This window comes from Drosophila kikkawai, chromosome 2R (genome assembly GCF_030179895.1).
Source record: "Drosophila kikkawai strain 14028-0561.14 chromosome 2R, DkikHiC1v2, whole genome shotgun sequence".
Lineage (NCBI taxonomy): Eukaryota > Metazoa > Arthropoda > Insecta > Diptera > Drosophilidae > Drosophila > Drosophila kikkawai.
In genome coordinates, this window is record NC_091729.1 from 8,085,932 (window position 1) to 8,110,930 (window position 24,999).

At 43.7% G+C, this 24,999-nt stretch overlaps 1 protein-coding gene and 53 non-coding genes across 55 annotated transcripts in view; all 54 read right to left on the reverse strand.

Moving 5' to 3' along the window:
- The window catches only part of LOC108086193 (uncharacterized), a 101,971-nt gene that overhangs the window by 7,633 nt on the left and 69,339 nt on the right, over positions 1-24,999 (reverse strand). The window lies entirely within an intron of this gene.
- Positions 164-282, reverse strand: LOC121503002 (5S ribosomal RNA). The gene has a single exon (XR_005991195.1). It is a non-coding gene; the product is annotated as a 5S ribosomal RNA (ribosomal RNA).
- On the reverse strand, positions 635-753 carry LOC121503000 (5S ribosomal RNA). The gene has a single exon (XR_005991193.1). It is a non-coding gene; the product is annotated as a 5S ribosomal RNA (ribosomal RNA).
- LOC121502990 (5S ribosomal RNA) lies at positions 1,106-1,224 on the reverse strand. Its single transcript, XR_005991183.2, has one exon. It is a non-coding gene; the product is annotated as a 5S ribosomal RNA (ribosomal RNA).
- Positions 1,578-1,696, reverse strand: LOC121503009 (5S ribosomal RNA). Its single transcript, XR_005991202.2, has one exon. It is a non-coding gene; the product is annotated as a 5S ribosomal RNA (ribosomal RNA).
- On the reverse strand, positions 2,051-2,169 carry LOC121502999 (5S ribosomal RNA). Its single transcript, XR_005991192.2, has one exon. It is a non-coding gene; the product is annotated as a 5S ribosomal RNA (ribosomal RNA).
- LOC121502979 (5S ribosomal RNA) lies at positions 2,523-2,641 on the reverse strand. Its single transcript, XR_005991172.2, has one exon. It is a non-coding gene; the product is annotated as a 5S ribosomal RNA (ribosomal RNA).
- LOC121502998 (5S ribosomal RNA) lies at positions 2,994-3,112 on the reverse strand. The gene has a single exon (XR_005991191.2). It is a non-coding gene; the product is annotated as a 5S ribosomal RNA (ribosomal RNA).
- On the reverse strand, positions 3,466-3,584 carry LOC121503017 (5S ribosomal RNA). Its single transcript, XR_005991210.2, has one exon. It is a non-coding gene; the product is annotated as a 5S ribosomal RNA (ribosomal RNA).
- Positions 3,937-4,055, reverse strand: LOC121502968 (5S ribosomal RNA). Its single transcript, XR_005991160.2, has one exon. It is a non-coding gene; the product is annotated as a 5S ribosomal RNA (ribosomal RNA).
- Positions 4,409-4,527, reverse strand: LOC121502997 (5S ribosomal RNA). Its single transcript, XR_005991190.2, has one exon. It is a non-coding gene; the product is annotated as a 5S ribosomal RNA (ribosomal RNA).
- On the reverse strand, positions 4,881-4,999 carry LOC121502996 (5S ribosomal RNA). Its single transcript, XR_005991189.1, has one exon. It is a non-coding gene; the product is annotated as a 5S ribosomal RNA (ribosomal RNA).
- LOC121502957 (5S ribosomal RNA) lies at positions 5,354-5,472 on the reverse strand. Its single transcript, XR_005991149.2, has one exon. It is a non-coding gene; the product is annotated as a 5S ribosomal RNA (ribosomal RNA).
- Positions 5,828-5,946, reverse strand: LOC121502995 (5S ribosomal RNA). The gene has a single exon (XR_005991188.2). It is a non-coding gene; the product is annotated as a 5S ribosomal RNA (ribosomal RNA).
- LOC121503105 (5S ribosomal RNA) lies at positions 6,300-6,418 on the reverse strand. Its single transcript, XR_005991291.2, has one exon. It is a non-coding gene; the product is annotated as a 5S ribosomal RNA (ribosomal RNA).
- On the reverse strand, positions 6,771-6,889 carry LOC121502994 (5S ribosomal RNA). The gene has a single exon (XR_005991187.2). It is a non-coding gene; the product is annotated as a 5S ribosomal RNA (ribosomal RNA).
- LOC121502993 (5S ribosomal RNA) lies at positions 7,242-7,360 on the reverse strand. Its single transcript, XR_005991186.1, has one exon. It is a non-coding gene; the product is annotated as a 5S ribosomal RNA (ribosomal RNA).
- On the reverse strand, positions 7,713-7,831 carry LOC121503094 (5S ribosomal RNA). The gene has a single exon (XR_005991280.2). It is a non-coding gene; the product is annotated as a 5S ribosomal RNA (ribosomal RNA).
- LOC121502992 (5S ribosomal RNA) lies at positions 8,185-8,303 on the reverse strand. The gene has a single exon (XR_005991185.2). It is a non-coding gene; the product is annotated as a 5S ribosomal RNA (ribosomal RNA).
- Positions 8,658-8,776, reverse strand: LOC121502991 (5S ribosomal RNA). Its single transcript, XR_005991184.1, has one exon. It is a non-coding gene; the product is annotated as a 5S ribosomal RNA (ribosomal RNA).
- On the reverse strand, positions 9,130-9,248 carry LOC121502989 (5S ribosomal RNA). The gene has a single exon (XR_005991182.1). It is a non-coding gene; the product is annotated as a 5S ribosomal RNA (ribosomal RNA).
- Positions 9,602-9,720, reverse strand: LOC121502988 (5S ribosomal RNA). Its single transcript, XR_005991181.1, has one exon. It is a non-coding gene; the product is annotated as a 5S ribosomal RNA (ribosomal RNA).
- Positions 10,073-10,191, reverse strand: LOC121503083 (5S ribosomal RNA). Its single transcript, XR_005991269.2, has one exon. It is a non-coding gene; the product is annotated as a 5S ribosomal RNA (ribosomal RNA).
- Positions 10,547-10,665, reverse strand: LOC121502987 (5S ribosomal RNA). Its single transcript, XR_005991180.2, has one exon. It is a non-coding gene; the product is annotated as a 5S ribosomal RNA (ribosomal RNA).
- Positions 11,019-11,137, reverse strand: LOC121502986 (5S ribosomal RNA). The gene has a single exon (XR_005991179.1). It is a non-coding gene; the product is annotated as a 5S ribosomal RNA (ribosomal RNA).
- Positions 11,490-11,608, reverse strand: LOC121502985 (5S ribosomal RNA). Its single transcript, XR_005991178.2, has one exon. It is a non-coding gene; the product is annotated as a 5S ribosomal RNA (ribosomal RNA).
- On the reverse strand, positions 11,961-12,079 carry LOC121502984 (5S ribosomal RNA). Its single transcript, XR_005991177.1, has one exon. It is a non-coding gene; the product is annotated as a 5S ribosomal RNA (ribosomal RNA).
- LOC121502983 (5S ribosomal RNA) lies at positions 12,428-12,546 on the reverse strand. The gene has a single exon (XR_005991176.1). It is a non-coding gene; the product is annotated as a 5S ribosomal RNA (ribosomal RNA).
- Positions 12,899-13,017, reverse strand: LOC121502982 (5S ribosomal RNA). The gene has a single exon (XR_005991175.2). It is a non-coding gene; the product is annotated as a 5S ribosomal RNA (ribosomal RNA).
- Positions 13,367-13,485, reverse strand: LOC121503001 (5S ribosomal RNA). The gene has a single exon (XR_005991194.2). It is a non-coding gene; the product is annotated as a 5S ribosomal RNA (ribosomal RNA).
- On the reverse strand, positions 13,845-13,963 carry LOC121502981 (5S ribosomal RNA). The gene has a single exon (XR_005991174.2). It is a non-coding gene; the product is annotated as a 5S ribosomal RNA (ribosomal RNA).
- LOC121502980 (5S ribosomal RNA) lies at positions 14,317-14,435 on the reverse strand. Its single transcript, XR_005991173.1, has one exon. It is a non-coding gene; the product is annotated as a 5S ribosomal RNA (ribosomal RNA).
- Positions 14,789-14,907, reverse strand: LOC121503027 (5S ribosomal RNA). The gene has a single exon (XR_005991219.2). It is a non-coding gene; the product is annotated as a 5S ribosomal RNA (ribosomal RNA).
- On the reverse strand, positions 15,261-15,379 carry LOC121502978 (5S ribosomal RNA). Its single transcript, XR_005991171.1, has one exon. It is a non-coding gene; the product is annotated as a 5S ribosomal RNA (ribosomal RNA).
- LOC121502977 (5S ribosomal RNA) lies at positions 15,729-15,847 on the reverse strand. The gene has a single exon (XR_005991170.1). It is a non-coding gene; the product is annotated as a 5S ribosomal RNA (ribosomal RNA).
- On the reverse strand, positions 16,203-16,321 carry LOC121502976 (5S ribosomal RNA). The gene has a single exon (XR_005991169.1). It is a non-coding gene; the product is annotated as a 5S ribosomal RNA (ribosomal RNA).
- Positions 16,675-16,793, reverse strand: LOC121503026 (5S ribosomal RNA). The gene has a single exon (XR_005991218.2). It is a non-coding gene; the product is annotated as a 5S ribosomal RNA (ribosomal RNA).
- On the reverse strand, positions 17,146-17,264 carry LOC121502975 (5S ribosomal RNA). Its single transcript, XR_005991168.1, has one exon. It is a non-coding gene; the product is annotated as a 5S ribosomal RNA (ribosomal RNA).
- On the reverse strand, positions 17,614-17,732 carry LOC121502974 (5S ribosomal RNA). The gene has a single exon (XR_005991167.1). It is a non-coding gene; the product is annotated as a 5S ribosomal RNA (ribosomal RNA).
- LOC121503063 (5S ribosomal RNA) lies at positions 18,082-18,200 on the reverse strand. The gene has a single exon (XR_005991248.2). It is a non-coding gene; the product is annotated as a 5S ribosomal RNA (ribosomal RNA).
- LOC121502951 (5S ribosomal RNA) lies at positions 18,555-18,673 on the reverse strand. The gene has a single exon (XR_005991143.1). It is a non-coding gene; the product is annotated as a 5S ribosomal RNA (ribosomal RNA).
- On the reverse strand, positions 19,029-19,147 carry LOC121502973 (5S ribosomal RNA). The gene has a single exon (XR_005991165.2). It is a non-coding gene; the product is annotated as a 5S ribosomal RNA (ribosomal RNA).
- LOC121502972 (5S ribosomal RNA) lies at positions 19,502-19,620 on the reverse strand. Its single transcript, XR_005991164.1, has one exon. It is a non-coding gene; the product is annotated as a 5S ribosomal RNA (ribosomal RNA).
- LOC121502971 (5S ribosomal RNA) lies at positions 19,979-20,097 on the reverse strand. The gene has a single exon (XR_005991163.2). It is a non-coding gene; the product is annotated as a 5S ribosomal RNA (ribosomal RNA).
- Positions 20,451-20,569, reverse strand: LOC121502970 (5S ribosomal RNA). Its single transcript, XR_005991162.1, has one exon. It is a non-coding gene; the product is annotated as a 5S ribosomal RNA (ribosomal RNA).
- On the reverse strand, positions 20,924-21,042 carry LOC121502969 (5S ribosomal RNA). Its single transcript, XR_005991161.1, has one exon. It is a non-coding gene; the product is annotated as a 5S ribosomal RNA (ribosomal RNA).
- On the reverse strand, positions 21,396-21,514 carry LOC121502967 (5S ribosomal RNA). Its single transcript, XR_005991159.1, has one exon. It is a non-coding gene; the product is annotated as a 5S ribosomal RNA (ribosomal RNA).
- Positions 21,864-21,982, reverse strand: LOC121502966 (5S ribosomal RNA). The gene has a single exon (XR_005991158.1). It is a non-coding gene; the product is annotated as a 5S ribosomal RNA (ribosomal RNA).
- On the reverse strand, positions 22,335-22,453 carry LOC121502965 (5S ribosomal RNA). The gene has a single exon (XR_005991157.1). It is a non-coding gene; the product is annotated as a 5S ribosomal RNA (ribosomal RNA).
- On the reverse strand, positions 22,806-22,924 carry LOC121503025 (5S ribosomal RNA). Its single transcript, XR_005991217.2, has one exon. It is a non-coding gene; the product is annotated as a 5S ribosomal RNA (ribosomal RNA).
- LOC121502964 (5S ribosomal RNA) lies at positions 23,273-23,391 on the reverse strand. Its single transcript, XR_005991156.1, has one exon. It is a non-coding gene; the product is annotated as a 5S ribosomal RNA (ribosomal RNA).
- LOC121502963 (5S ribosomal RNA) lies at positions 23,741-23,859 on the reverse strand. Its single transcript, XR_005991155.1, has one exon. It is a non-coding gene; the product is annotated as a 5S ribosomal RNA (ribosomal RNA).
- Positions 24,214-24,332, reverse strand: LOC121502962 (5S ribosomal RNA). The gene has a single exon (XR_005991154.2). It is a non-coding gene; the product is annotated as a 5S ribosomal RNA (ribosomal RNA).
- On the reverse strand, positions 24,687-24,805 carry LOC121502961 (5S ribosomal RNA). The gene has a single exon (XR_005991153.2). It is a non-coding gene; the product is annotated as a 5S ribosomal RNA (ribosomal RNA).

The following is a 24,999-nucleotide window of genomic DNA, read 5'->3' on the forward strand; positions in this document are numbered from 1 at the left end:
CTCAGAGCAAAAATATTTTATGGATTATGGCAAAGAAAATGTTTTTTTTGCAAAATAATATTTAGAAATTGGTATAAATTAGAAAAATACAAATAAAAGATACTCCCTGCGAGGGAAAAGCGCAAGTGCGGAGAAGCGGCAAAAGGCAAAAAGTTGTTGACGATGCCAACAACACGCGGTGTTCCCAAGCGGTCCCCCATCTAAGTACTAACCGCGCCCGACGCTGCTTAATTTCGGTGATCGGACGAGAACCGATGTATTCAGCGTGGTATGGTCGTTGGCGAAAGTCGCAGGTCTTAACTGGACCCTTATGGCACCTTTCGGCCATGCTACTCGAAGGCGATTTATTTGTATCTGCACCTTTGAGACAAGTATCTCAGACACAGGGCTGGGGGTGGCCCTTTTGCTTTGGGATAGGGGGAAATTCATTGTTTTGCTTGCTGCTTAACCAAAATGTATATTTCAACCTCAGAGCAAAAATATTTTATGGTTTATGGCAAAGAAAATGTTTTTTTTTGTTGCGAAATAATATTTAGAAATTGGTATAAATTAGAAAAATACAAATAAAAGATACTCCCTGCGAGGGAAAAGCGCAAGTGCGGAGAAGCGGCAAAAGGCAAAAAGTTGTTGACGATGCCAACAACACGCGGTGTTCCCAAGCGGTCCCCCATCTAAGTACTAACCGCGCCCGACGCTGCTTAATTTCGGTGATCGGACGAGAACCGATGTATTCAGCGTGGTATGGTCGTTGGCGAAAGTCGCAGGTCTTAACTGGACCCTTATGGCACCTTTCGGCCATGCTACTCGAAGGCGATTTATTTGTATCTGCACCTTTGAGACAAGTATCTCAGACACAGGGCTGGGGGTGGCCCTTTTGCTTTGGGATAGGGGGAAATTCATTGTTTTGCTTGCTGCTTAACCAAAATGTATATTTCAACCTCAGAGCAAAAATATTTTATGGTTTATGGCAAAGAAAATGTTTTTTTTTGTTGCGAAATAATATTTAGAAATTGGTATAAATTAGAAAAATACAAATAAAAGATACTCCCTGCGAGGGAAAAGCGCAAGTGCGGAGAAGCGGCAAAAGGCAAAAAGTTGTTGACGATGCCAACAACACGCGGTGTTCCCAAGCGGTCCCCCATCTAAGTACTAACCGCGCCCGACGCTGCTTAATTTCGGTGATCGGACGAGAACCGATGTATTCAGCGTGGTATGGTCGTTGGCGAAAGTCTCAGGTCTTAACTGGACCCTTATGGCACCTTTCGGCCATGCTACTCGAAGGCGATTTATTTGTATCTGCACCTTTGAGACAAGTATCTCAGACACAGGGCTGGGGGTGGCCCTTTTGCTTTGGGATAGGGGGAAATTCATTGTTTTGCTTGCTGCTTAACTAAAATGTATATTTCACCCTCAGAGCAAAAATATTTTATGGATTATGGCAAAGAAAATGTTTTTTTTTGTTGCGAAATAATATTTAGAAATTGGTATAAATTAGAAAAATACAAATAAAAGATACTCTCTGCGAGGGAAAAGCGCAAGTGCGGAGAAGCGGCAAAAGGCAAAAAGTTGTTGACGATGGCCAACAACACGCGGTGTTCCCAAGCGGTCCCCCATCTAAGTACTAACCGCGCCCGACGCTGCTTAATTTCGGTGATCGGACGAGAACCGATGTATTCAGCGTGGTATGGTCGTTGGCGAAAGTCGCAGGTCTTAACTGGACCCTTATGGCACCTTTCGGCCATGCTACTCGAAGGCGATTTATTTGTATCTGCACCTTTAAGACAAGTATCTCAGACACAGGGCTGGGGGTGGCCCTTTTGCTTTGGGATAGGGGGAAATTCATTGTTTTGCTTGCTGCTTAACTAAAATGTATATTTCACCCTCAGAGCAAAAATATTTTATGGATTATGGCAAAGAAAATGTTTTTTTTTTGTTGCGAAATAATATTTAGAAATTGGTATAAATTAGAAAAATACAAATAAAAGATACTCTCTGCGAGGGAAAAGCGCAAGTGCGGAGAAGCGGCAAAAGGCAAAAAGTTGTTGACGATGGCCAACAACACGCGGTGTTCCCAAGCGGTCCCTCATCTAAGTACTAACCGCGCCCGACGCTGCTTAATTTCGGTGATCGGACGAGAACCGATGTATTCAGCGTGGTATGGTCGTTGGCGAAAGTCGCAGGTCTTAACTGGACCCTTATGGCACCTTTCGGCCATGCTACTCGAAGGCGATTTATTTGTATCTGCACCTTTAAGACAAGTATCTCAGACACAGGGCTGGGGGTGGCCCTTTTGCTTTGGGATAGGGGGAAATTCATTGTTTTGCTTGCTGCTTAACTAAAATGTATATTTCACCCTCAGAGCAAAAATATTTTATGGATTATGGCAAAGAAAATGTTTTTTTTTTGTTGCGAAATAATATTTAGAAATTGGTATAAATTAGAAAAATACAAATAAAAGATACTCCCTGCGAGGGAAAAGCGCAAGTGCGGAGAAGCGGCAAAAGGCAAAAAGTTGTTGACGATGCCAACAACACGCGGTGTTCCCAAGCGGTCCCCCATCTAAGTACTAACCGCGCCCGACGCTGCTTAATTTCGGTGATCGGACGAGAACCGATGTATTCAGCGTGGTATGGTCGTTGGCGAAAGTCGCAGGTCTTAACTGGACCCTTATGGCACCTTTCGGCCATGCTACTCGAAGGCGATTTATTTGTATCTGCACCTTTAAGACAAGTATCTCAGACACAGGGCTGGGGGTGGCCCTTTTGCTTTGGGATAGGGGGAAATTCATTGTTTTGCTTGCTGCTTAACTAAAATGTATATTTCACCCTCAGAGCAAAAATATTTTATGGATTATGGCAAAGAAAATGTTTTTTTTGTTGCGAAATAATATTTAGAAATTGGTATAAATTAGAAAAATACAAATAAAAGATACTCTCTGCGAGGGAAAAGCGCAAGTGCGGAGAAGCGGCAAAAGGCAAAAAGTTGTTGACGATGGCCAACAACACGCGGTGTTCCCAAGCGGTCCCCCATCTAAGTACTAACCGCGCCCGACGCTGCTTAATTTCGGTGATCGGACGAGAACCGATGTATTCAGCGTGGTATGGTCGTTGGCGAAAGTCGCAGGTCTTAACTGGACCCTTATGGCACCTTTCGGCCATGCTACTCGAAGGCGATTTATTTGTATCTGCACCTTTAAGACAAGTATCTCAGACACAGGGCTGGGGGTGGCCCTTTTGCTTTGGGATAGGGGGAAATTCATTGTTTTGCTTGCTGCTTAACCAAAATGTATATTTCACCCTCAGAGCAAAAATATTTTATAGTTTATGGCACAGAAAATGTTTTTTTTTTGTTGCGAAATAATATTTAGAAATTGGTATAAATTAGAAAAATACAAATAAAAGATACTCCCTGCGAGGGAAAAGCGCAAGTGCGGAGAAGCGGCAAAAGGCAAAAAGTTGTTGACGATGCCAACAACACGCGGTGTTCCCAAGCGGTCCCCCATCTAAGTACTAACCGCGCCCGACGCTGCTTAATTTCGGTGATCGGACGAGAACCGATGTATTCAGCGTGGTATGGTCGTTGGCGAAAGTCGCAGGTCTTAACTGGACCCTTATGGCACCTTTCGGCCATGCTACTCGAAGGCGATTTATTTGTATCTGCACCTTTGAGACAAGTATCTCAGACACAGGGCTGGGGGTGGCCCTTTTGCTTTGGGATAGGGGGAAATTCATTGTTTTGCTTGCTGCTTAACCAAAATGTATATTTCAACCTCAGAGCAAAAATATTTTATGGTTTATGGCAAAGAAAATGTTTTTTTTTGTTGCGAAATAATATTTAGAAATTGGTATAAATTAGAAAAATACAAATAAAAGATACTCCCTGCGAGGGAAAAGCGCAAGTGCGGAGAAGCGGCAAAAGGCAAAAAGTTGTTGACGATGCCAACAACACGCGGTGTTCCCAAGCGGTCCCTCATCTAAGTACTAACCGCGCCCGACGCTGCTTAATTTCGGTGATCGGACGAGAACCGATGTATTCAGCGTGGTATGGTCGTTGGCGAAAGTCTCAGGTCTTAACTGGACCCTTATGGCACCTTTCGGCCATGCTACTCGAAGGCGATTTATTTGTATCTGCACCTTTGAGACAAGTATCTCAGACACAGGGCTGGGGGTGGCCCTTTTGCTTTGGGATAGGGGGAAATTCATTGTTTTGCTTGCTGCTTAACTAAAATGTATATTTCACCCTCAGAGCAAAAATATTTTATGGATTATGGCAAAGAAAATGTTTTTTTTTGTTGCGAAATAATATTTAGAAATTGGTATAAATTAGAAAAATACAAATAAAAGATACTCTCTGCGAGGGAAAAGCGCAAGTGCGGAGAAGCGGCAAAAGGCAAAAAGTTGTTGACGATGGCCAACAACACGCGGTGTTCCCAAGCGGTCCCCCATCTAAGTACTAACCGCGCCCGACGCTGCTTAATTTCGGTGATCGGACGAGAACCGATGTATTCAGCGTGGTATGGTCGTTGGCGAAAGTCGCAGGTCTTAACTGGACCCTTATGGCACCTTTCGGCCATGCTACTCGAAGGCGATTTATTTGTATCTGCACCTTTAAGACAAGTATCTCAGACACAGGGCTGGGGGTGGCCCTTTTGCTTTGGGATAGGGGGAAATTCATTGTTTTGCTTGCTGCTTAACCAAAATGTATATTTCACCCTCAGAGCAAAAATATTTTATAGTTTATGGCACAGAAAATGTTTTTTTTTTGTTGCGAAATAATATTTAGAAATTGGTATAAATTAGAAAAATACAAATAAAAGATACTCCCTGCGAGGGAAAAGCGCAAGTGCGGAGAAGCGGCAAAAGGCAAAAAGTTGTTGACGATGCCAACAACACGCGGTGTTCCCAAGCGGTCCCCCATCTAAGTACTAACCGCGCCCGACGCTGCTTAATTTCGGTGATCGGACGAGAACCGATGTATTCAGCGTGGTATGGTCGTTGGCGAAAGTCGCAGGTCTTAACTGGACCCTTATGGCACCTTTCGGCCATGCTACTCGAAGGCGATTTATTTGTATCTGCACCTTTAAGACAAGTATCTCAGACACAGGGCTGGGGGTGGCCCTTTTGCTTTGGGATAGGGGGAAATTCATTGTTTTGCTTGCTGCTTAACCAAAATGTATATTTCACCCTCAGAGCAAAAATATTTTATAGTTTATGGCACAGAAAATGTTTTTTTTTTTGTTGCGAAATAATATTTAGAAATTGGTATAAATTAGAAAAATACAAATAAAAGATACTCCCTGCGAGGGAAAAGCGCAAGTGCGGAGAAGCGGCAAAAGGCAAAAAGTTGTTGACGATGCCAACAACACGCGGTGTTCCCAAGCGGTCCCCCATCTAAGTACTAACCGCGCCCGACGCTGCTTAATTTCGGTGATCGGACGAGAACCGATGTATTCAGCGTGGTATGGTCGTTGGCGAAAGTCGCAGGTCTTAACTGGACCCTTATGGCACCTTTCGGCCATGCTACTCGAAGGCGATTTATTTGTATCTGCACCTTTAAGACAAGTATCTCAGACACAGGGCTGGGGGTGGCCCTTTTGCTTTGGGATAGGGGGAAATTCATTGTTTTGCTTGCTGCTTAACTAAAATGTATATTTCACCCTCAGAGCAAAAATATTTTATGGATTATGGCAAAGAAAATGTTTTTTTTTTTGTTGCGAAATAATATTTAGAAATTGGTATAAATTAGAAAAATACAAATAAAAGATACTCTCTGCGAGGGAAAAGCGCAAGTGCGGAGAAGCGGCAAAAGGCAAAAAGTTGTTGACGATGGCCAACAACACGCGGTGTTCCCAAGCGGTCCCCCATCTAAGTACTAACCGCGCCCGACGCTGCTTAATTTCGGTGATCGGACGAGAACCGATGTATTCAGCGTGGTATGGTCGTTGGCGAAAGTCGCAGGTCTTAACTGGACCCTTATGGCACCTTTCGGCCATGCTACTCGAAGGCGATTTATTTGTATCTGCACCTTTAAGACAAGTATCTCAGACACAGGGCTGGGGGTGGCCCTTTTGCTTTGGGATAGGGGGAAATTCATTGTTTTGCTTGCTGCTTAACTAAAATGTATATTTCACCCTCAGAGCAAAAATATTTTATGGATTATGGCAAAGAAAATGTTTTTTTTTTGTTGCGAAATAATATTTAGAAATTGGTATAAATTAGAAAAATACAAATAAAAGATACTCCCTGCGAGGGAAAAGCGCAAGTGCGGAGAAGCGGCAAAAGGCAAAAAGTTGTTGACGATGCCAACAACACGCGGTGTTCCCAAGCGGTCCCCCATCTAAGTACTAACCGCGCCCGACGCTGCTTAATTTCGGTGATCGGACGAGAACCGATGTATTCAGCGTGGTATGGTCGTTGGCGAAAGTCGCAGGTCTTAACTGGACCCTTATGGCACCTTTCGGCCATGCTACTCGAAGGCGATTTATTTGTATCTGCACCTTTAAGACAAGTATCTCAGACACAGGGCTGGGGGTGGCCCTTTTGCTTTGGGATAGGGGGAAATTCATTGTTTTGCTTGCTGCTTAACTAAAATGTATATTTCACCCTCAGAGCAAAAATATTTTATGGATTATGGCAAAGAAAATGTTTTTTTTGTTGCGAAATAATATTTAGAAATTGGTATAAATTAGAAAAATACAAATAAAAGATACTCTCTGCGAGGGAAAAGCGCAAGTGCGGAGAAGCGGCAAAAGGCAAAAAGTTGTTGACGATGGCCAACAACACGCGGTGTTCCCAAGCGGTCCCCCATCTAAGTACTAACCGCGCCCGACGCTGCTTAATTTCGGTGATCGGACGAGAACCGATGTATTCAGCGTGGTATGGTCGTTGGCGAAAGTCGCAGGTCTTAACTGGACCCTTATGGCACCTTTCGGCCATGCTACTCGAAGGCGATTTATTTGTATCTGCACCTTTAAGACAAGTATCTCAGACACAGGGCTGGGGGTGGCCCTTTTGCTTTGGGATAGGGGGAAATTCATTGTTTTGCTTGCTGCTTAACCAAAATGTATATTTCACCCTCAGAGCAAAAATATTTTATAGTTTATGGCACAGAAAATGTTTTTTTTTGTTGCGAAATAATATTTAGAAATTGGTATAAATTAGAAAAATACAAATAAAAGATACTCCCTGCGAGGGAAAAGCGCAAGTGCGGAGAAGCGGCAAAAGGCAAAAAGTTGTTGACGATGCCAACAACACGCGGTGTTCCCAAGCGGTCCCCCATCTAAGTACTAACCGCGCCCGACGCTGCTTAATTTCGGTGATCGGACGAGAACCGATGTATTCAGCGTGGTATGGTCGTTGGCGAAAGTCGCAGGTCTTAACTGGACCCTTATGGCACCTTTCGGCCATGCTACTCGAAGGCGATTTATTTGTATCTGCACCTTTGAGACAAGTATCTCAGACACAGGGCTGGGGGTGGCCCTTTTGCTTTGGGATAGGGGGAAATTCATTGTTTTGCTTGCTGCTTAACCAAAATGTATATTTCAACCTCAGAGCAAAAATATTTTATGGTTTATGGCAAAGAAAATGTTTTTTTTTGTTGCGAAATAATATTTAGAAATTGGTATAAATTAGAAAAATACAAATAAAAGATACTCCCTGCGAGGGAAAAGCGCAAGTGCGGAGAAGCGGCAAAAGGCAAAAAGTTGTTGACGATGCCAACAACACGCGGTGTTCCCAAGCGGTCCCTCATCTAAGTACTAACCGCGCCCGACGCTGCTTAATTTCGGTGATCGGACGAGAACCGATGTATTCAGCGTGGTATGGTCGTTGGCGAAAGTCTCAGGTCTTAACTGGACCCTTATGGCACCTTTCGGCCATGCTACTCGAAGGCGATTTATTTGTATCTGCACCTTTGAGACAAGTATCTCAGACACAGGGCTGGGGGTGGCCCTTTTGCTTTGGGATAGGGGGAAATTCATTGTTTTGCTTGCTGCTTAACTAAAATGTATATTTCACCCTCAGAGCAAAAATATTTTATGGATTATGGCAAAGAAAATGTTTTTTTTTGTTGCGAAATAATATTTAGAAATTGGTATAAATTAGAAAAATACAAATAAAAGATACTCTCTGCGAGGGAAAAGCGCAAGTGCGGAGAAGCGGCAAAAGGCAAAAAGTTGTTGACGATGGCCAACAACACGCGGTGTTCCCAAGCGGTCCCCCATCTAAGTACTAACCGCGCCCGACGCTGCTTAATTTCGGTGATCGGACGAGAACCGATGTATTCAGCGTGGTATGGTCGTTGGCGAAAGTCGCAGGTCTTAACTGGACCCTTATGGCACCTTTCGGCCATGCTACTCGAAGGCGATTTATTTGTATCTGCACCTTTAAGACAAGTATCTCAGACACAGGGCTGGGGGTGGCCCTTTTGCTTTGGGATAGGGGGAAATTCATTGTTTTGCTTGCTGCTTAACCAAAATGTATATTTCACCCTCAGAGCAAAAATATTTTATAGTTTATGGCACAGAAAATGTTTTTTTTTTTGTTGCGAAATAATATTTAGAAATTGGTATAAATTAGAAAAATACAAATAAAAGATACTCCCTGCGAGGGAAAAGCGCAAGTGCGGAGAAGCGGCAAAAGGCAAAAAGTTGTTGACGATGCCAACAACACGCGGTGTTCCCAAGCGGTCCCCCATCTAAGTACTAACCGCGCCCGACGCTGCTTAATTTCGGTGATCGGACGAGAACCGATGTATTCAGCGTGGTATGGTCGTTGGCGAAAGTCGCAGGTCTTAACTGGACCCTTATGGCACCTTTCGGCCATGCTACTCGAAGGCGATTTATTTGTATCTGCACCTTTAAGACAAGTATCTCAGACACAGGGCTGGGGGTGGCCCTTTTGCTTTGGGATAGGGGGAAATTCATTGTTTTGCTTGCTGCTTAACCAAAATGTATATTTCACCCTCAGAGCAAAAATATTTTATAGTTTATGGCACAGAAAATGTTTTTTTTTTGTTGCGAAATAATATTTAGAAATTGGTATAAATTAGAAAAATACAAATAAAAGATACTCCCTGCGAGGGAAAAGCGCAAGTGCGGAGAAGCGGCAAAAGGCAAAAAGTTGTTGACGATGCCAACAACACGCGGTGTTCCCAAGCGGTCCCCCATCTAAGTACTAACCGCGCCCGACGCTGCTTAATTTCGGTGATCGGACGAGAACCGATGTATTCAGCGTGGTATGGTCGTTGGCGAAAGTCGCAGGTCTTAACTGGACCCTTATGGCACCTTTCGGCCATGCTACTCGAAGGCGATTTATTTGTATCTGCACCTTTAAGACAAGTATCTCAGACACAGGGCTGGGGGTGGCCCTTTTGCTTTGGGATAGGGGGAAATTCATTGTTTTGCTTGCTGCTTAACCAAAATGTATATTTCACCCTCAGAGCAAAAATATTTTATAGTTTATGGCACAGAAAATGTTTTTTTTTTGTTGCGAAATAATATTTAGAAATTGGTATAAATTAGAAAAATACAAATAAAAGATACTCCCTGCGAGGGAAAAGCGCAAGTGCGGAGAAGCGGCAAAAGGCAAAAAGTTGTTGACGATGCCAACAACACGCGGTGTTCCCAAGCGGTCCCCCATCTAAGTACTAACCGCGCCCGACGCTGCTTAATTTCGGTGATCGGACGAGAACCGATGTATTCAGCGTGGTATGGTCGTTGGCGAAAGTCGCAGGTCTTAACTGGACCCTTATGGCACCTTTCGGCCATGCTACTCGAAGGCGATTTATTTGTATCTGCACCTTTGAGACAAGTATCTCAGACACAGGGCTGGGGGTGGCCCTTTTGCTTTGGGATAGGGGGAAATTCATTGTTTTGCTTGCTGCTTAACTAAAATGTATATTTCACCCTCAGAGCAAAAATATTTTATGGATTATGGCAAAGAAAATGTTTTTTTTTGTTGCGAAATAATATTTAGAAATTGGTATAAATTAGAAAAATACAAATAAAAGATACTCCCTGCGAGGGAAAAGCGCAAGTGCGGAGAAGCGGCAAAAGGCAAAAAGTTGTTGACGATGCCAACAACACGCGGTGTTCCCAAGCGGTCCCCCATCTAAGTACTAACCGCGCCCGACGCTGCTTAATTTCGGTGATCGGACGAGAACCGATGTATTCAGCGTGGTATGGTCGTTGGCGAAAGTCGCAGGTCTTAACTGGACCCTTATGGCACCTTTCGGCCATGCTACTCGAAGGCGATTTATTTGTATCTGCACCTTTAAGACAAGTATCTCAGACACAGGGCTGGGGGTGGCCCTTTTGCTTTGGGATAGGGGGAAATTCATTGTTTTGCTTGCTGCTTAACTAAAATGTATATTTCACCCTCAGAGCAAAAATATTTTATGGATTATGGCAAAGAAAATGTTTTTTTTTTTGTTGCGAAATAATATTTAGAAATTGGTATAAATTAGAAAAATACAAATAAAAGATACTCTCTGCGAGGGAAAAGCGCAAGTGCGGAGAAGCGGCAAAAGGCAAAAAGTTGTTGACGATGGCCAACAACACGCGGTGTTCCCAAGCGGTCCCCCATCTAAGTACTAACCGCGCCCGACGCTGCTTAATTTCGGTGATCGGACGAGAACCGATGTATTCAGCGTGGTATGGTCGTTGGCGAAAGTCGCAGGTCTTAACTGGACCCTTATGGCACCTTTCGGCCATGCTACTCGAAGGCGATTTATTTGTATCTGCACCTTTAAGACAAGTATCTCAGACACAGGGCTGGGGGTGGCCCTTTTGCTTTGGGATAGGGGGAAATTCATTGTTTTGCTTGCTGCTTAACCAAAATGTATATTTCACCCTCAGAGCAAAAATATTTTATAGTTTATGGCACAGAAAATGTTTTTTTTTTGTTGCGAAATAATATTTAGAAATTGGTATAAATTAGAAAAATACAAATAAAAGATACTCCCTGCGAGGGAAAAGCGCAAGTGCGGAGAAGCGGCAAAAGGCAAAAAGTTGTTGACGATGCCAACAACACGCGGTGTTCCCAAGCGGTCCCCCATCTAAGTACTAACCGCGCCCGACGCTGCTTAATTTCGGTGATCGGACGAGAACCGATGTATTCAGCGTGGTATGGTCGTTGGCGAAAGTCGCAGGTCTTAACTGGACCCTTATGGCACCTTTCGGCCATGCTACTCGAAGGCGATTTATTTGTATCTGCACCTTTGAGACAAGTATCTCAGACACAGGGCTGGGGGTGGCCCTTTTGCTTTGGGATAGGGGGAAATTCATTGTTTTGCTTGCTGCTTAACTAAAATGTATATTTCACCCTCAGAGCAAAAATATTTTATGGATTATGGCAAAGAAAATGTTTTTTTTTGTTGCGAAATAATATTTAGAAATTGGTATAAATTAGAAAAATACAAATAAAAGATACTCCCTGCGAGGGAAAAGCGCAAGTGCGGAGAAGCGGCAAAAGGCAAAAAGTTGTTGACGATGCCAACAACACGCGGTGTTCCCAAGCGGTCCCTCATCTAAGTACTAACCGCGCCCGACGCTGCTTAATTTCGGTGATCGGACGAGAACCGATGTATTCAGCGTGGTATGGTCGTTGGCGAAAGTCGCAGGTCTTAACTGGACCCTTATGGCACCTTTCGGCCATGCTACTCGAAGGCGATTTATTTGTATCTGCACCTTTAAGACAAGTATCTCAGACACAGGGCTGGGGGCGGCCCTTTTGCTTTGGTATAGGGGGAAATTCATTGTTTTGCTTGCTGCTTAACCAAAATGTATATTTCACCCTCAGAGCAAAAATATTTTATGGATTATGGCAAAGAAAATGTTTTTTTTTGTTGCGAAATAATATTTAGAAATTGGTATAAATTAGAAAAATACAAATAAAAGATACTCCCTGCGAGGGAAAAGCGCAAGTGCGGAGAAGCGGCAAAAGGCAAAAAGTTGTTGACGATGCCAACAACACGCGGTGTTCCCAAGCGGTCCCCCATCTAAGTACTAACCGCGCCCGACGCTGCTTAATTTCGGTGATCGGACGAGAACCGATGTATTCAGCGTGGTATGGTCGTTGGCGAAAGTCGCAGGTCTTAACTGGACCCTTATGGCACCTTTCGGCCATGCTACTCGAAGGCGATTTATTTGTATCTGCACCTTTAAGACAAGTATCTCAGACACAGGGCTGGGGGTGGCCCTTTTGCTTTGGGATAGGGGGAAATTCATTGTTTTGCTTGCTGCTTAACCAAAATGTATATTTCACCCTCAGAGCAAAAATATTTTATGGATTATGGCAAAGAAAATGTTTTTTTTGCAAAATAATATTTAGAAATTGGTATAAATTAGAAAAATACAAATAAAAGATACTCCCTGCGAGGGAAAAGCGCAAGTGCGGAGAAGCGGCAAAAGGCAAAAAGTTGTTGACGATGCCAACAACACGCGGTGTTCCCAAGCGGTCCCCCATCTAAGTACTAACCGCGCCCGACGCTGCTTAATTTCGGTGATCGGACGAGAACCGATGTATTCAGCGTGGTATGGTCGTTGGCGAAAGTAGCAGGTCTTAACTGGACCCTTATGGCACCTTTCGGCCATGCTACTCGAAGGCGATTTATTTGTATCTGCACCTTTAATACAAGTATCTCAGACACAGGGCTGGGGGTGGCCCTTTTGCTTTGGGATAGGGGGAAATTCATTGTTTTGCTTGCTGCTTAACCAAAATGTATATTTCACCCTCAGAGCAAAAATATTTTATAGTTTATGGCACAGAAAATGTTTTTTTTTGTTGCGAAATAATATTTAGAAATTGGTATAAATTAGAAAAATACAAATAAAAGATACTCCCTGCGAGGGAAAAGCGCAAGTGCGGAGAAGCGGCAAAAGGCAAAAAGTTGTTGACGATGCCAACAACACGCGGTGTTCCCAAGCGGTCCCCCATCTAAGTACTAACCGCGCCCGACGCTGCTTAATTTCGGTGATCGGACGATAACCGATGTATTCAGCGTGGTATGGTCGTTGGCGAAAGTCGCAGGTCTTAACTGGACCCTTATGGCACCTTTCGGCCATGCTACTCGAAGGCGATTTATTTGTATCTGCACCTTTAATACAAGTATCTCAGACACAGGGCTGGGGGTGGCCCTTTTGCTTTGGGATAGGGGGAAATTCATTGTTTTGGTTGCTGCTTAACCAAAATGTATATTTCACCCTCAGAGCAAAAATATTTTATGGATTATGGCAAAGAAAATGTTTTTTTTTGCAAAATAATATTTAGAAATTGGTATAAATTAGAAAAATACAAATAAAAGATACTCCCTGCGAGGGAAAAGCGCAAGTGCGGAGAAGCGGCAAAAGGCAAAAAGTTGTTGACGATGCCAACAACACGCGGTGTTCCCAAGCGGTCCCCCATCTAAGTACTAACCGCGCCCGACGCTGCTTAATTTCGGTGATCGGACGAGAACCGATGTATTCAGCGTGGTATGGTCGTTGGCGAAAGTCGCAGGTCTTAACTGGACCCTTATGGCACCTTTCGGCCATGCTACTCGAAGGCGATTTATTTGTATCTGCACCTTTAAGACAAGTATCTCAGACACAGGGCTGGGGGTGGCCCTTTTGCTTTGGGATAGGGGGAAATTCATTGTTTTGCTTGCTGCTTAACTAAAATGTATATTTCACCCTCAGAGCAAAAATATTTTATGGATTATGGCAAAGAAAATGTTTTTTTTTTTGTTGCGAAATAATATTTAGAAATTGGTATAAATTAGAAAAATACAAATAAAAGATACTCTCTGCGAGGGAAAAGCGCAAGTGCGGAGAAGCGGCAAAAGGCAAAAAGTTGTTGACGATGGCCAGCCAACAACACGCGGTGTTCCCAAGCGGTCCCCCATCTAAGTACTAACCGCGCCCGACGCTGCTTAATTTCGGTGATCGGACGAGAACCGATGTATTCAGCGTGGTATGGTCGTTGGCGAAAGTCGCAGGTCTTAACTGGACCCTTATGGCACCTTTCGGCCATGCTACTCGAAGGCGATTTATTTGTATCTGCACCTTTAAGACAAGTATCTCAGACACAGGGCTGGGGGTGGCCCTTTTGCTTTGGGATAGGGGGAAATTCATTGTTTTGCTTGCTGCTTAACCAAAATGTATATTTCACCCTCAGAGCAAAAATATTTTATAGTTTATGGCACAGAAAATGTTTTTTTTTTGTTGCGAAATAATATTTAGAAATTGGTATAAATTAGAAAAATACAAATAAAAGATACTCCCTGCGAGGGAAAAGCGCAAGTGCGGAGAAGCGGCAAAAGGCAAAAAGTTGTTGACGATGCCAACAACACGCGGTGTTCCCAAGCGGTCCCCCATCTAAGTACTAACCGCGCCCGACGCTGCTTAATTTCGGTGATCGGACGAGAACCGATGTATTCAGCGTGGTATGGTCGTTGGCGAAAGTCGCAGGTCTTAACTGGACCCTTATGGCACCTTTCGGCCATGCTACTCGAAGGCGATTTATTTGTATCTGCACCTTTGAGACAAGTATCTCAGACACAGGGCTGGGGGTGGCCCTTTTGCTTTGGGATAGGGGGAAATTCATTGTTTTGCTTGCTGCTTAACTAAAATGTATATTTCACCCTCAGAGCAAAAATATTTTATGGATTATGGCAAAGAAAATGTTTTTTTTTTGTTGCGAAATAATATTTAGAAATTGGTATAAATTAGAAAAATACAAATAAAAGATACTCCCTGCGAGGGAAAAGCGCAAGTGCGGAGAAGCGGCAAAAGGCAAAAAGTTGTTGACGATGCCAACAACACGCGGTGTTCCCAAGCGGTCCCCCATCTAAGTACTAACCGCGCCCGACGCTGCTTAATTTCGGTGATCGGACGAGAACCGATGTATTCAGCGTGGTATGGTCGTTGGCGAAAGTCGCAGGTCTTAACTGGACCCTTATGGCACCTTTCGGCCATGCTATTCGAAGGCGATTTATTTGTATCTGCACCTTTAAGACAAGTATCTCAGACACAGGGCTGGGGGCGGCCCTTTTGCTTTGGTATAGGGGGAAATTCATTGTTTTGCTTGCTGCTTAACCAAAATGTATATTTCACCCTCAGAGCAAAAATATTTTATGGATTATGGCAAAGAAAATGTTTTTTTTTTGTTGCGAAATAATATTTAGAAATTGGTATAAATTAGAAAAATACAAATAAAAGATACTCCCTGCGAGGGAAAAGCGCAAGTGCGGAGAAGCGGCAAAAGGCAAAAAGTTGTTGACGATGCCAACAACACGCGGTGTTCCCAAGCGGTCCCCCATCTAAGTACTAACCGCGCCCGACGCTGCTTAATTTCGGTGATCGGACGAGAACCGATGTATTCAGCGTGGTATGGTCGTTGGCGAAAGTCGCAGGTCTTAACTGGACCCTTATGGCACCTTTCGGCCATGCTACTCGAAGGCGATTTATTTGTATCTGCACCTTTAAGACAAGTATCTCAGACACAGGGCTGGGGGTGGCCCTTTTGCTTTGGGATAGGGGGAAATTCATTGTTTTGCTTGCTGCTTAACCAAAATGTATATTTCACCCTCAGAGCAAAAATATTTTATGGATTATGGCAAAGAAAATGTTTTTTTTTGCAAAATAATATTTAGAAATTGGTATAAATTAGAAAAATACAAATAAAAGATACTCCCTGCGAGGGAAAAGCGCAAGTGCGGAGAAGCGGCAAAAGGCAAAAAGTTGTTGACGATGCCAACAACACGCGGTGTTCCCAAGCGGTCCCCCATCTAAGTACTAACCGCGCCCGACGCTGCTTAATTTCGGTGATCGGACGAGAACCGATGTATTCAGCGTGGTATGGTCGTTGGCGAAAGTAGCAGGTCTTAACTGGACCCTTATGGCACCTTTCGGCCATGCTACTCGAAGGCGATTTATTTGTATCTGCACCTTTAATACAAGTATCTCAGACACAGGGCTGGGGGTGGCCCTTTTGCTTTGGGATAGGGGGAAATTCATTGTTTTGCTTGCTGCTTAACCAAAATGTATATTTCACCCTCAGAGCAAAAATATTTTATAGTTTATGGCACAGAAAATGTTTTTTTTTTTTGTTGCGAAATAATATTTAGAAATTGGTATAAATTAGAAAAATACAAATAAAAGATACTCCCTGCGAGGGAAAAGCGCAAGTGCGGAGAAGCGGCAAAAGGCAAAAAGTTGTTGACGATGCCAACAACACGCGGTGTTCCCAAGCGGTCCCCCATCTAAGTACTAACCGCGCCCGACGCTGCTTAATTTCGGTGATCGGACGAGAACCGATGTATTCAGCGTGGTATGGTCGTTGGCGAAAGTCGCAGGTCTTAACTGGACCCTTATGGCACCTTTCGGCCATGCTACTCGAAGGCGATTTATTTGTATCTGCACCTTTAATACAAGTATCTCAGACACAGGGCTGGGGGTGGCCCTTTTGCTTTGGGATAGGGGGAAATTCATTGTTTTGCTTGCTGCTTAACTAAAATGTATATTTCACCCTCAGAGCAAAAATATTTTATGGATTATGGCAAAGAAAATGTTTTTTTTTTGTTGCGAAATAATATTTAGAAATTGGTATAAATTAGAAAAATACAAATAAAAGATACTCCCTGCGAGGGAAAAGCGCAAGTGCGGAGAAGCGGCAAAAGGCAAAAAGTTGTTGACGATGCCAACAACACGCGGTGTTCCCAAGCGGTCCCCCATCTAAGTACTAACCGCGCCCGACGCTGCTTAATTTCGGTGATCGGACGAGAACCGATGTATTCAGCGTGGTATGGTCGTTGGCGAAAGTCGCAGGTCTTAACTGGACCCTTATGGCACCTTTCGGCCATGCTACTCGAAGGCGATTTATTTGTATCTGCACCTTTAAGACAAGTATCTCAGACACAGGGCTGGGGGCGGCCGTTTTGCTTTGGTATAGGGGGAAATTCATTGTTTTGCTTGCTGCTTAACCAAAATGTATATTTCACCCTCAGAGCAAAAATATTTTATGGATTATGGCAAAGAAAATGTTTTTTTTTGTTGCGAAATAATATTTAGAAATTGGTATAAATTAGAAAAATACAAATAAAAGATACTCCCTGCGAGGGAAAAGCGCAAGTGCGGAGAAGCGGCAAAAGGCAAAAAGTTGTTGACGATGCCAACAACACGCGGTGTTCCCAAGCGGTCCCCCATCTAAGTACTAACCGCGCCCGACGCTGCTTAATTTCGGTGATCGGACGAGAACCGATGTATTCAGCGTGGTATGGTCGTTGGCGAAAGTCGCAGGTCTTAACTGGACCCTTATGGCACCTTTCGGCCATGCTACTCGAAGGCGATTTATTTGTATCTGCACCTTTAAGACAAGTATCTCAGACACAGGGCTGGGGGTGGCCCTTTTGCTTTGGGATAGGGGGAAATTCATTGTTTTGCTTGCTGCTTAACCAAAATGTATATTTCACCCTCAGAGCAAAAATATTTTATGGATTATGGCAAAGAAAATGTTTTTTTTTGCAAAATAATATTTAGAAATTGGTATAAATTAGAAAAATACAAATAAAAGATACTCCCTGCGAGGGAAAAGCGCAAGTGCGGAGAAGCGGCAAAAGGCAAAAAGTTGTTGACGATGCCAACAACACGCGGTGTTCCCAAGCGGTCCCCCATCTAAGTACTAACCGCGCCCGACGCTGCTTAATTTCGGTGATCGGACGAGAACCGATGTATTCAGCGTGGTATGGTCGTTGGCGAAAGTAGCAGGTCTTAACTGGACCCTTATGGCACCTTTCGGCCATGCTACTCGAAGGCGATTTATTTGTATCTGGACCTTTAAGACAAGTATCTCAGACACAGGGCTGGGGGTGGCCCTTTTGCTTTGGGATAGGGGGAAATTCATTGTTTTGCTTGCTGCTTAACCAAAATGTATATTTCACCCTCAGAGCAAAAATATTTTATGGATTATGGCAAAGAAAATGTTTTTTTTTGCAAAATAATATTTAGAAATTGGTATAAATTAGAAAAATACAAATAAAAGATACTCCCTGCGAGGGAAAAGCGCAAGTGCGGAGAAGCGGCAAAAGGCAAAAAGTTGTTGACGATGCCAACAACACGCGGTGTTCCCAAGCGGTCCCCCATCTAAGTACTAACCGCGCCCGACGCTGCTTAATTTCGGTGATCGGACGAGAACCGATGTATTCAGCGTGGTATGGTCGTTGGCGAAAGTCGCAGGTCTTAACTGGACCCTTATGGCACCTTTCGGCCATGCTACTCGAAGGCGATTTATTTGTATCTGCACCTTTAAGACAAGTATCTCAGACACAGGGCTGGGGGTGGCCCTTTTGCTTTGGGATAGGGGGAAATTCATTGTTTTGCTTGCTGCTTAACTAAAATGTATATTTCACCCTCAGAGCAAAAATATTTTATGGATTATGGCAAAGAAAATGTTTTTTTTTTGTTGCGAAATAATATTTAGAAATTGGTATAAATTAGAAAAATACAAATAAAAGATACTCTCTGCGAGGGAAAAGCGCAAGTGCGGAGAAGCGGCAAAAGGCAAAAAGTTGTTGACGATGGCCAACAACACGCGGTGTTCCCAAGCGGTCCCCCATCTAAGTACTAACCGCGCCCGACGCTGCTTAATTTCGGTGATCGGACGAGAACCGATGTATTCAGCGTGGTATGGTCGTTGGCGAAAGTCGCAGGTCTTAACTGGACCCTTATGGCACCTTTCGGCCATGCTACTCGAAGGCGATTTATTTGTATCTGCACCTTTAAGACAAGTATCTCAGACACAGGGCTGGGGGTGGCCCTTTTGCTTTGGGATAGGGGGAAATTCATTGTTTTGCTTGCTGCTTAACCAAAATGTATATTTCACCCTCAGAGCAAAAATATTTTATGGATTATGGCAAAGAAAATGTTTTTTTTTTTGTTGCGAAATAATATTTAGAAATTGGTATAAATTAGAAAAATACAAATAAAAGATACTCTCTGCGAGGGAAAAGCGCAAGTGCGGAGAAGCGGCAAAAGGCAAAAAGTTGTTGACGATGGCCAACAACACGCGGTGTTCCCAAGCGGTCCCCCATCTAAGTACTAACCGCGCCCGACGCTGCTTAATTTCGGTGATCGGACGAGAACCGATGTATTCAGCGTGGTATGGTCGTTGGCGAAAGTCGCAGGTCTTAACTGGACCCTTATGGCACCTTTCGGCCATGCTACTCGAAGGCGATTTATTTGTATCTGCACCTTTAAGACAAGTATCTCAGACACAGGGCTGGGGGTGGCCCTTTTGCTTTGGGATAGGGGGAAATTCATTGTTTTGCTTGCTGCTTAACCAAAATGTATATTTCACCCTCAGAGCAAAAATATTTTATAGTTTATGGCACAGAAAATGTTTTTTTTTTTGTTGCGAAATAATATTTAGAAATTGGTATAAATTAGAAAAATACAAATAAAAGATACTCCCTGCGAGGGAAAAGCGCAAGTGCGGAGAAGCGGCAAAAGGCAAAAAGTTGTTGACGATGCCAACAACACGCGGTGTTCCCAAGCGGTCCCCCATCTAAGTACTAACCGCGCCCGACGCTGCTTAATTTCGGTGATCGGACGAGAACCGATGTATTCAGCGTGGTATGGTCGTTGGCGAAAGTCGCAGGTCTTAACTGGACCCTTATGGCACCTTTCGGCCATGCTACTCGAAGGCGATTTATTTGTATCTGCACCTTTAAGACAAGTATCTCAGACACAGGGCTGGGGGTGGCCCTTTTGCTTTGGGATAGGGGGAAATTCATTGTTTTGCTTGCTGCTTAACTAAAATGTATATTTCACCCTCAGAGCAAAAATATTTTATGGATTATGGCAAAGAAAATGTTTTTTTTTTGTTGCGAAATAATATTTAGAAATTGGTATAAATTAGAAAAATACAAATAAAAGATACTCTCTGCGAGGGAAAAGCGCAAGTGCGGAGAAGCGGCAAAAGGCAAAAAGTTGTTGACGATGGCCAGCCAACAACACGCGGTGTTCCCAAGCGGTCCCCCATCTAAGTACTAACCGCGCCCGACGCTGCTTAATTTCGGTGATCGGACGAGAACCGATGTATTCAGCGTGGTATGGTCGTTGGCGAAAGTCGCAGGTCTTAACTGGACCCTTATGGCACCTTTCGGCCATGCTACTCGAAGGCGATTTATTTGTATCTGCACCTTTAAGACAAGTATCTCAGACACAGGGCTGGGGGTGGCCCTTTTGCTTTGGGATAGGGGGAAATTCATTGTTTTGCTTGCTGCTTAACCAAAATGTATATTTCACCCTCAGAGCAAAAATATTTTATAGTTTATGGCACAGAAAATGTTTTTTTTTTGTTGCGAAATAATATTTAGAAATTGGTATAAATTAGAAAAATACAAATAAAAGATACTCCCTGCGAGGGAAAAGCGCAAGTGCGGAGAAGCGGCAAAAGGCAAAAAGTTGTTGACGATGCCAACAACACGCGGTGTTCCCAAGCGGTCCCCCATCTAAGTACTAACCGCGCCCGACGCTGCTTAATTTCGGTGATCGGACGAGAACCGATGTATTCAGCGTGGTATGGTCGTTGGCGAAAGTCGCAGGTCTTAACTGGACCCTTATGGCACCTTTCGGCCATGCTACTCGAAGGCGATTTATTTGTATCTGCACCTTTGAGACAAGTATCTCAGACACAGGGCTGGGGGTGGCCCTTTTGCTTTGGGATAGGGGGAAATTCATTGTTTTGCTTGCTGCTTAACTAAAATGTATATTTCACCCTCAGAGCAAAAATATTTTATGGATTATGGCAAAGAAAATGTTTTTTTTTTTGTTGCGAAATAATATTTAGAAATTGGTATAAATTAGAAAAATACAAATAAAAGATACTCCCTGCGAGGGAAAAGCGCAAGTGCGGAGAAGCGGCAAAAGGCAAAAAGTTGTTGACGATGCCAACAACACGCGGTGTTCCCAAGCGGTCCCCCATCTAAGTACTAACCGCGCCCGACGCTGCTTAATTTCGGTGATCGGACGAGAACCGATGTATTCAGCGTGGTATGGTCGTTGGCGAAAGTCGCAGGTCTTAACTGGACCCTTATGGCACCTTTCGGCCATGCTATTCGAAGGCGATTTATTTGTATCTGCACCTTTAAGACAAGTATCTCAGACACAGGGCTGGGGGCGGCCCTTTTGCTTTGGTATAGGGGGAAATTCATTGTTTTGCTTGCTGCTTAACCAAAATGTATATTTCACCCTCAGAGCAAAAATATTTTATGGATTATGGCAAAGAAAATGTTTTTTTTTTGTTGCGAAATAATATTTAGAAATTGGTATAAATTAGAAAAATACAAATAAAAGATACTCCCTGCGAGGGAAAAGCGCAAGTGCGGAGAAGCGGCAAAAGGCAAAAAGTTGTTGACGATGCCAACAACACGCGGTGTTCCCAAGCGGTCCCCCATCTAAGTACTAACCGCGCCCGACGCTGCTTAATTTCGGTGATCGGACGAGAACCGATGTATTCAGCGTGGTATGGTCGTTGGCGAAAGTCGCAGGTCTTAACTGGACCCTTATGGCACCTTTCGGCCATGCTACTCGAAGGCGATTTATTTGTATCTGCACCTTTAAGACAAGTATCTCAGACACAGGGCTGGGGGTGGCCCTTTTGCTTTGGGATAGGGGGAAATTCATTGTTTTGCTTGCTGCTTAACCAAAATGTATATTTCACCCTCAGAGCAAAAATATTTTATGGATTATGGCAAAGAAAATGTTTTTTTTTGCAAAATAATATTTAGAAATTGGTATAAATTAGAAAAATACAAATAAAAGATACTCCCTGCGAGGGAAAAGCGCAAGTGCGGAGAAGCGGCAAAAGGCAAAAAGTTGTTGACGATGCCAACAACACGCGGTGTTCCCAAGCGGTCCCCCATCTAAGTACTAACCGCGCCCGACGCTGCTTAATTTCGGTGATCGGACGAGAACCGATGTATTCAGCGTGGTATGGTCGTTGGCGAAAGTCGCAGGTCTTAACTGGACCCTTATGGCACCTTTCGGCCATGCTACTCGAAGGCGATTTATTTGTATCTGCACCTTTGAGACAAGTATCTCAGACACAGGGCTGGGGGTGGCCCTTTTGCTTTGGGATAGGGGGAAATTCATTGTTTTGCTTGCTGCTTAACTAAAATGTATATTTCACCCTCAGAGCAAAAATATTTTATGGATTATGGCAAAGAAAATGTTTTTTTTTGTTGCGAAATAATATTTAGAAATTGGTATAAATTAGAAAAATACAAATAAAAGATACTCCCTGCGAGGGAAAAGCGCAAGTGCGGAGAAGCGGCAAAAGGCAAAAAGTTGTTGACGATGCCAACAACACGCGGTGTTCCCAAGCGGTCCCCCATCTAAGTACTAACCGCGCCCGACGCTGCTTAATTTCGGTGATCGGACGAGAACCGATGTATTCAGCGTGGTATGGTCGTTGGCGAAAGTCGCAGGTCTTAACTGGACCCTTATGGCACCTTTCGGCCATGCTACTCGAAGGCGATTTATTTGTATCTGCACCTTTAAGACAAGTATCTCAGACACAGGGCTGGGGGCGGCCCTTTTGCTTTGGTATAGGGGGAAATTCATTGTTTTGCTTGCTGCTTAACCAAAATGTATATTTCACCCTCAGAGCAAAAATATTTTATGGATTATGGCAAAGAAAATGTTTTTTTTTGTTGCGAAATAATATTTAGAAATTGGTATAAATTAGAAAAATACAAATAAAAGATACTCCCTGCGAGGGAAAAGCGCAAGTGCGGAGAAGCGGCAAAAGGCAAAAAGTTGTTGACGATGCCAACAACACGCGGTGTTCCCAAGCGGTCCCCCATCTAAGTACTAACCGCGCCCGACGCTGCTTAATTTCGGTGATCGGACGAGAACCGATGTATTCAGCGTGGTATGGTCGTTGGCGAAAGTCGCAGGTCTTAACTGGACCCTTATGGCACCTTTCGGCCATGCTACTCGAAGGCGATTTATTTGTATCTGCACCTTTAAGACAAGTATCTCAGACACAGGGCTGGGGGTGGCCCTTTTGCTTTGGGATAGGGGGAAATTCATTGTTTTGCTTGCTGCTTAACCAAAATGTATATTTCACCCTCAGAGCAAAAATATTTTATGGATTATGGCAAAGAAAATGTTTTTTTTGCAAAATAATATTTAGAAATTGGTATAAATTAGAAAAATACAAATAAAAGATACTCCCTGCGAGGGAAAAGCGCAAGTGCGGAGAAGCGGCAAAAGGCAAAAAGTTGTTGACGATGCCAACAACACGCGGTGTTCCCAAGCGGTCCCCCATCTAAGTACTAACCGCGCCCGACGCTGCTTAATTTCGGTGATCGGACGAGAACCGATGTATTCAGCGTGGTATGGTCGTTGGCGAAAGTAGCAGGTCTTAACTGGACCCTTATGGCACCTTTCGGCCATGCTACTCGAAGGCGATTTATTTGTATCTGGACCTTTAAGACAAGTATCTCAGACACAGGGCTGGGGGTGGCCCTTTTGCTTTGGGATAGGGGGAAATTCATTGTTTTGCTTGCTGCTTAACCAAAATGTATATTTCACCCTCAGAGCAAAAATATTTTATGGATTATGGCAAAGAAAATGTTTTTTTTTGCAAAATAATATTTAGAAATTGGTATAAATTAGAAAAATACAAATAAAAGATACTCCCTGCGAGGGAAAAGCGCAAGTGCGGAGAAGCGGCAAAAGGCAAAAAGTTGTTGACGATGCCAACAACACGCGGTGTTCCCAAGCGGTCCCCCATCTAAGTACTAACCGCGCCCGACGCTGCTTAATTTCGGTGATCGGACGAGAACCGATGTATTCAGCGTGGTATGGTCGTTGGCGAAAGTCGCAGGTCTTAACTGGACCCTTATGGCACCTTTCGGCCATGCTACTCGAAGGCGATTTATTTGTATCTGCACCTTTAAGACAAGTATCTCAGACACAGGGCTGGGGGTGGCCCTTTTGCTTTGGGATAGGGGGAAATTCATTGTTTTGCTTGCTGCTTAACTAAAATGTATATTTCACCCTCAGAGCAAAAATATTTTATGGATTATGGCAAAGAAAATGTTTTTTTTTTGTTGCGAAATAATATTTAGAAATTGGTATAAATTAGAAAAATACAAATAAAAGATACTCTCTGCGAGGGAAAAGCGCAAGTGCGGAGAAGCGGCAAAAGGCAAAAAGTTGTTGACGATGGCCAACAACACGCGGTGTTCCCAAGCGGTCCCCCATCTAAGTACTAACCGCGCCCGACGCTGCTTAATTTCGGTGATCGGACGAGAACCGATGTATTCAGCGTGGTATGGTCGTTGGCGAAAGTCGCAGGTCTTAACTGGACCCTTATGGCACCTTTCGGCCATGCTACTCGAAGGCGATTTATTTGTATCTGCACCTTTAAGACAAGTATCTCAGACACAGGGCTGGGGGTGGCCCTTTTGCTTTGGGATAGGGGGAAATTCATTGTTTTGCTTGCTGCTTAACCAAAATGTATATTTCACCCTCAGAGCAAAAATATTTTATGGATTATGGCAAAGAAAATGTTTTTTTTTTGTTGCGAAATAATATTTAGAAATTGGTATAAATTAGAAAAATACAAATAAAAGATACTCTCTGCGAGGGAAAAGCGCAAGTGCGGAGAAGCGGCAAAAGGCAAAAAGTTGTTGACGATGGCCAACAACACGCGGTGTTCCCAAGCGGTCCCCCATCTAAGTACTAACCGCGCCCGACGCTGCTTAATTTCGGTGATCGGACGAGAACCGATGTATTCAGCGTGGTATGGTCGTTGGCGAAAGTCGCAGGTCTTAACTGGACCCTTATGGCACCTTTCGGCCATGCTACTCGAAGGCGATTTATTTGTATCTGCACCTTTAAGACAAGTATCTCAGACACAGGGCTGGGGGTGGCCCTTTTGCTTTGGGATAGGGGGAAATTCATTGTTTTGCTTGCTGCTTAACCAAAATGTATATTTCACCCTCAGAGCA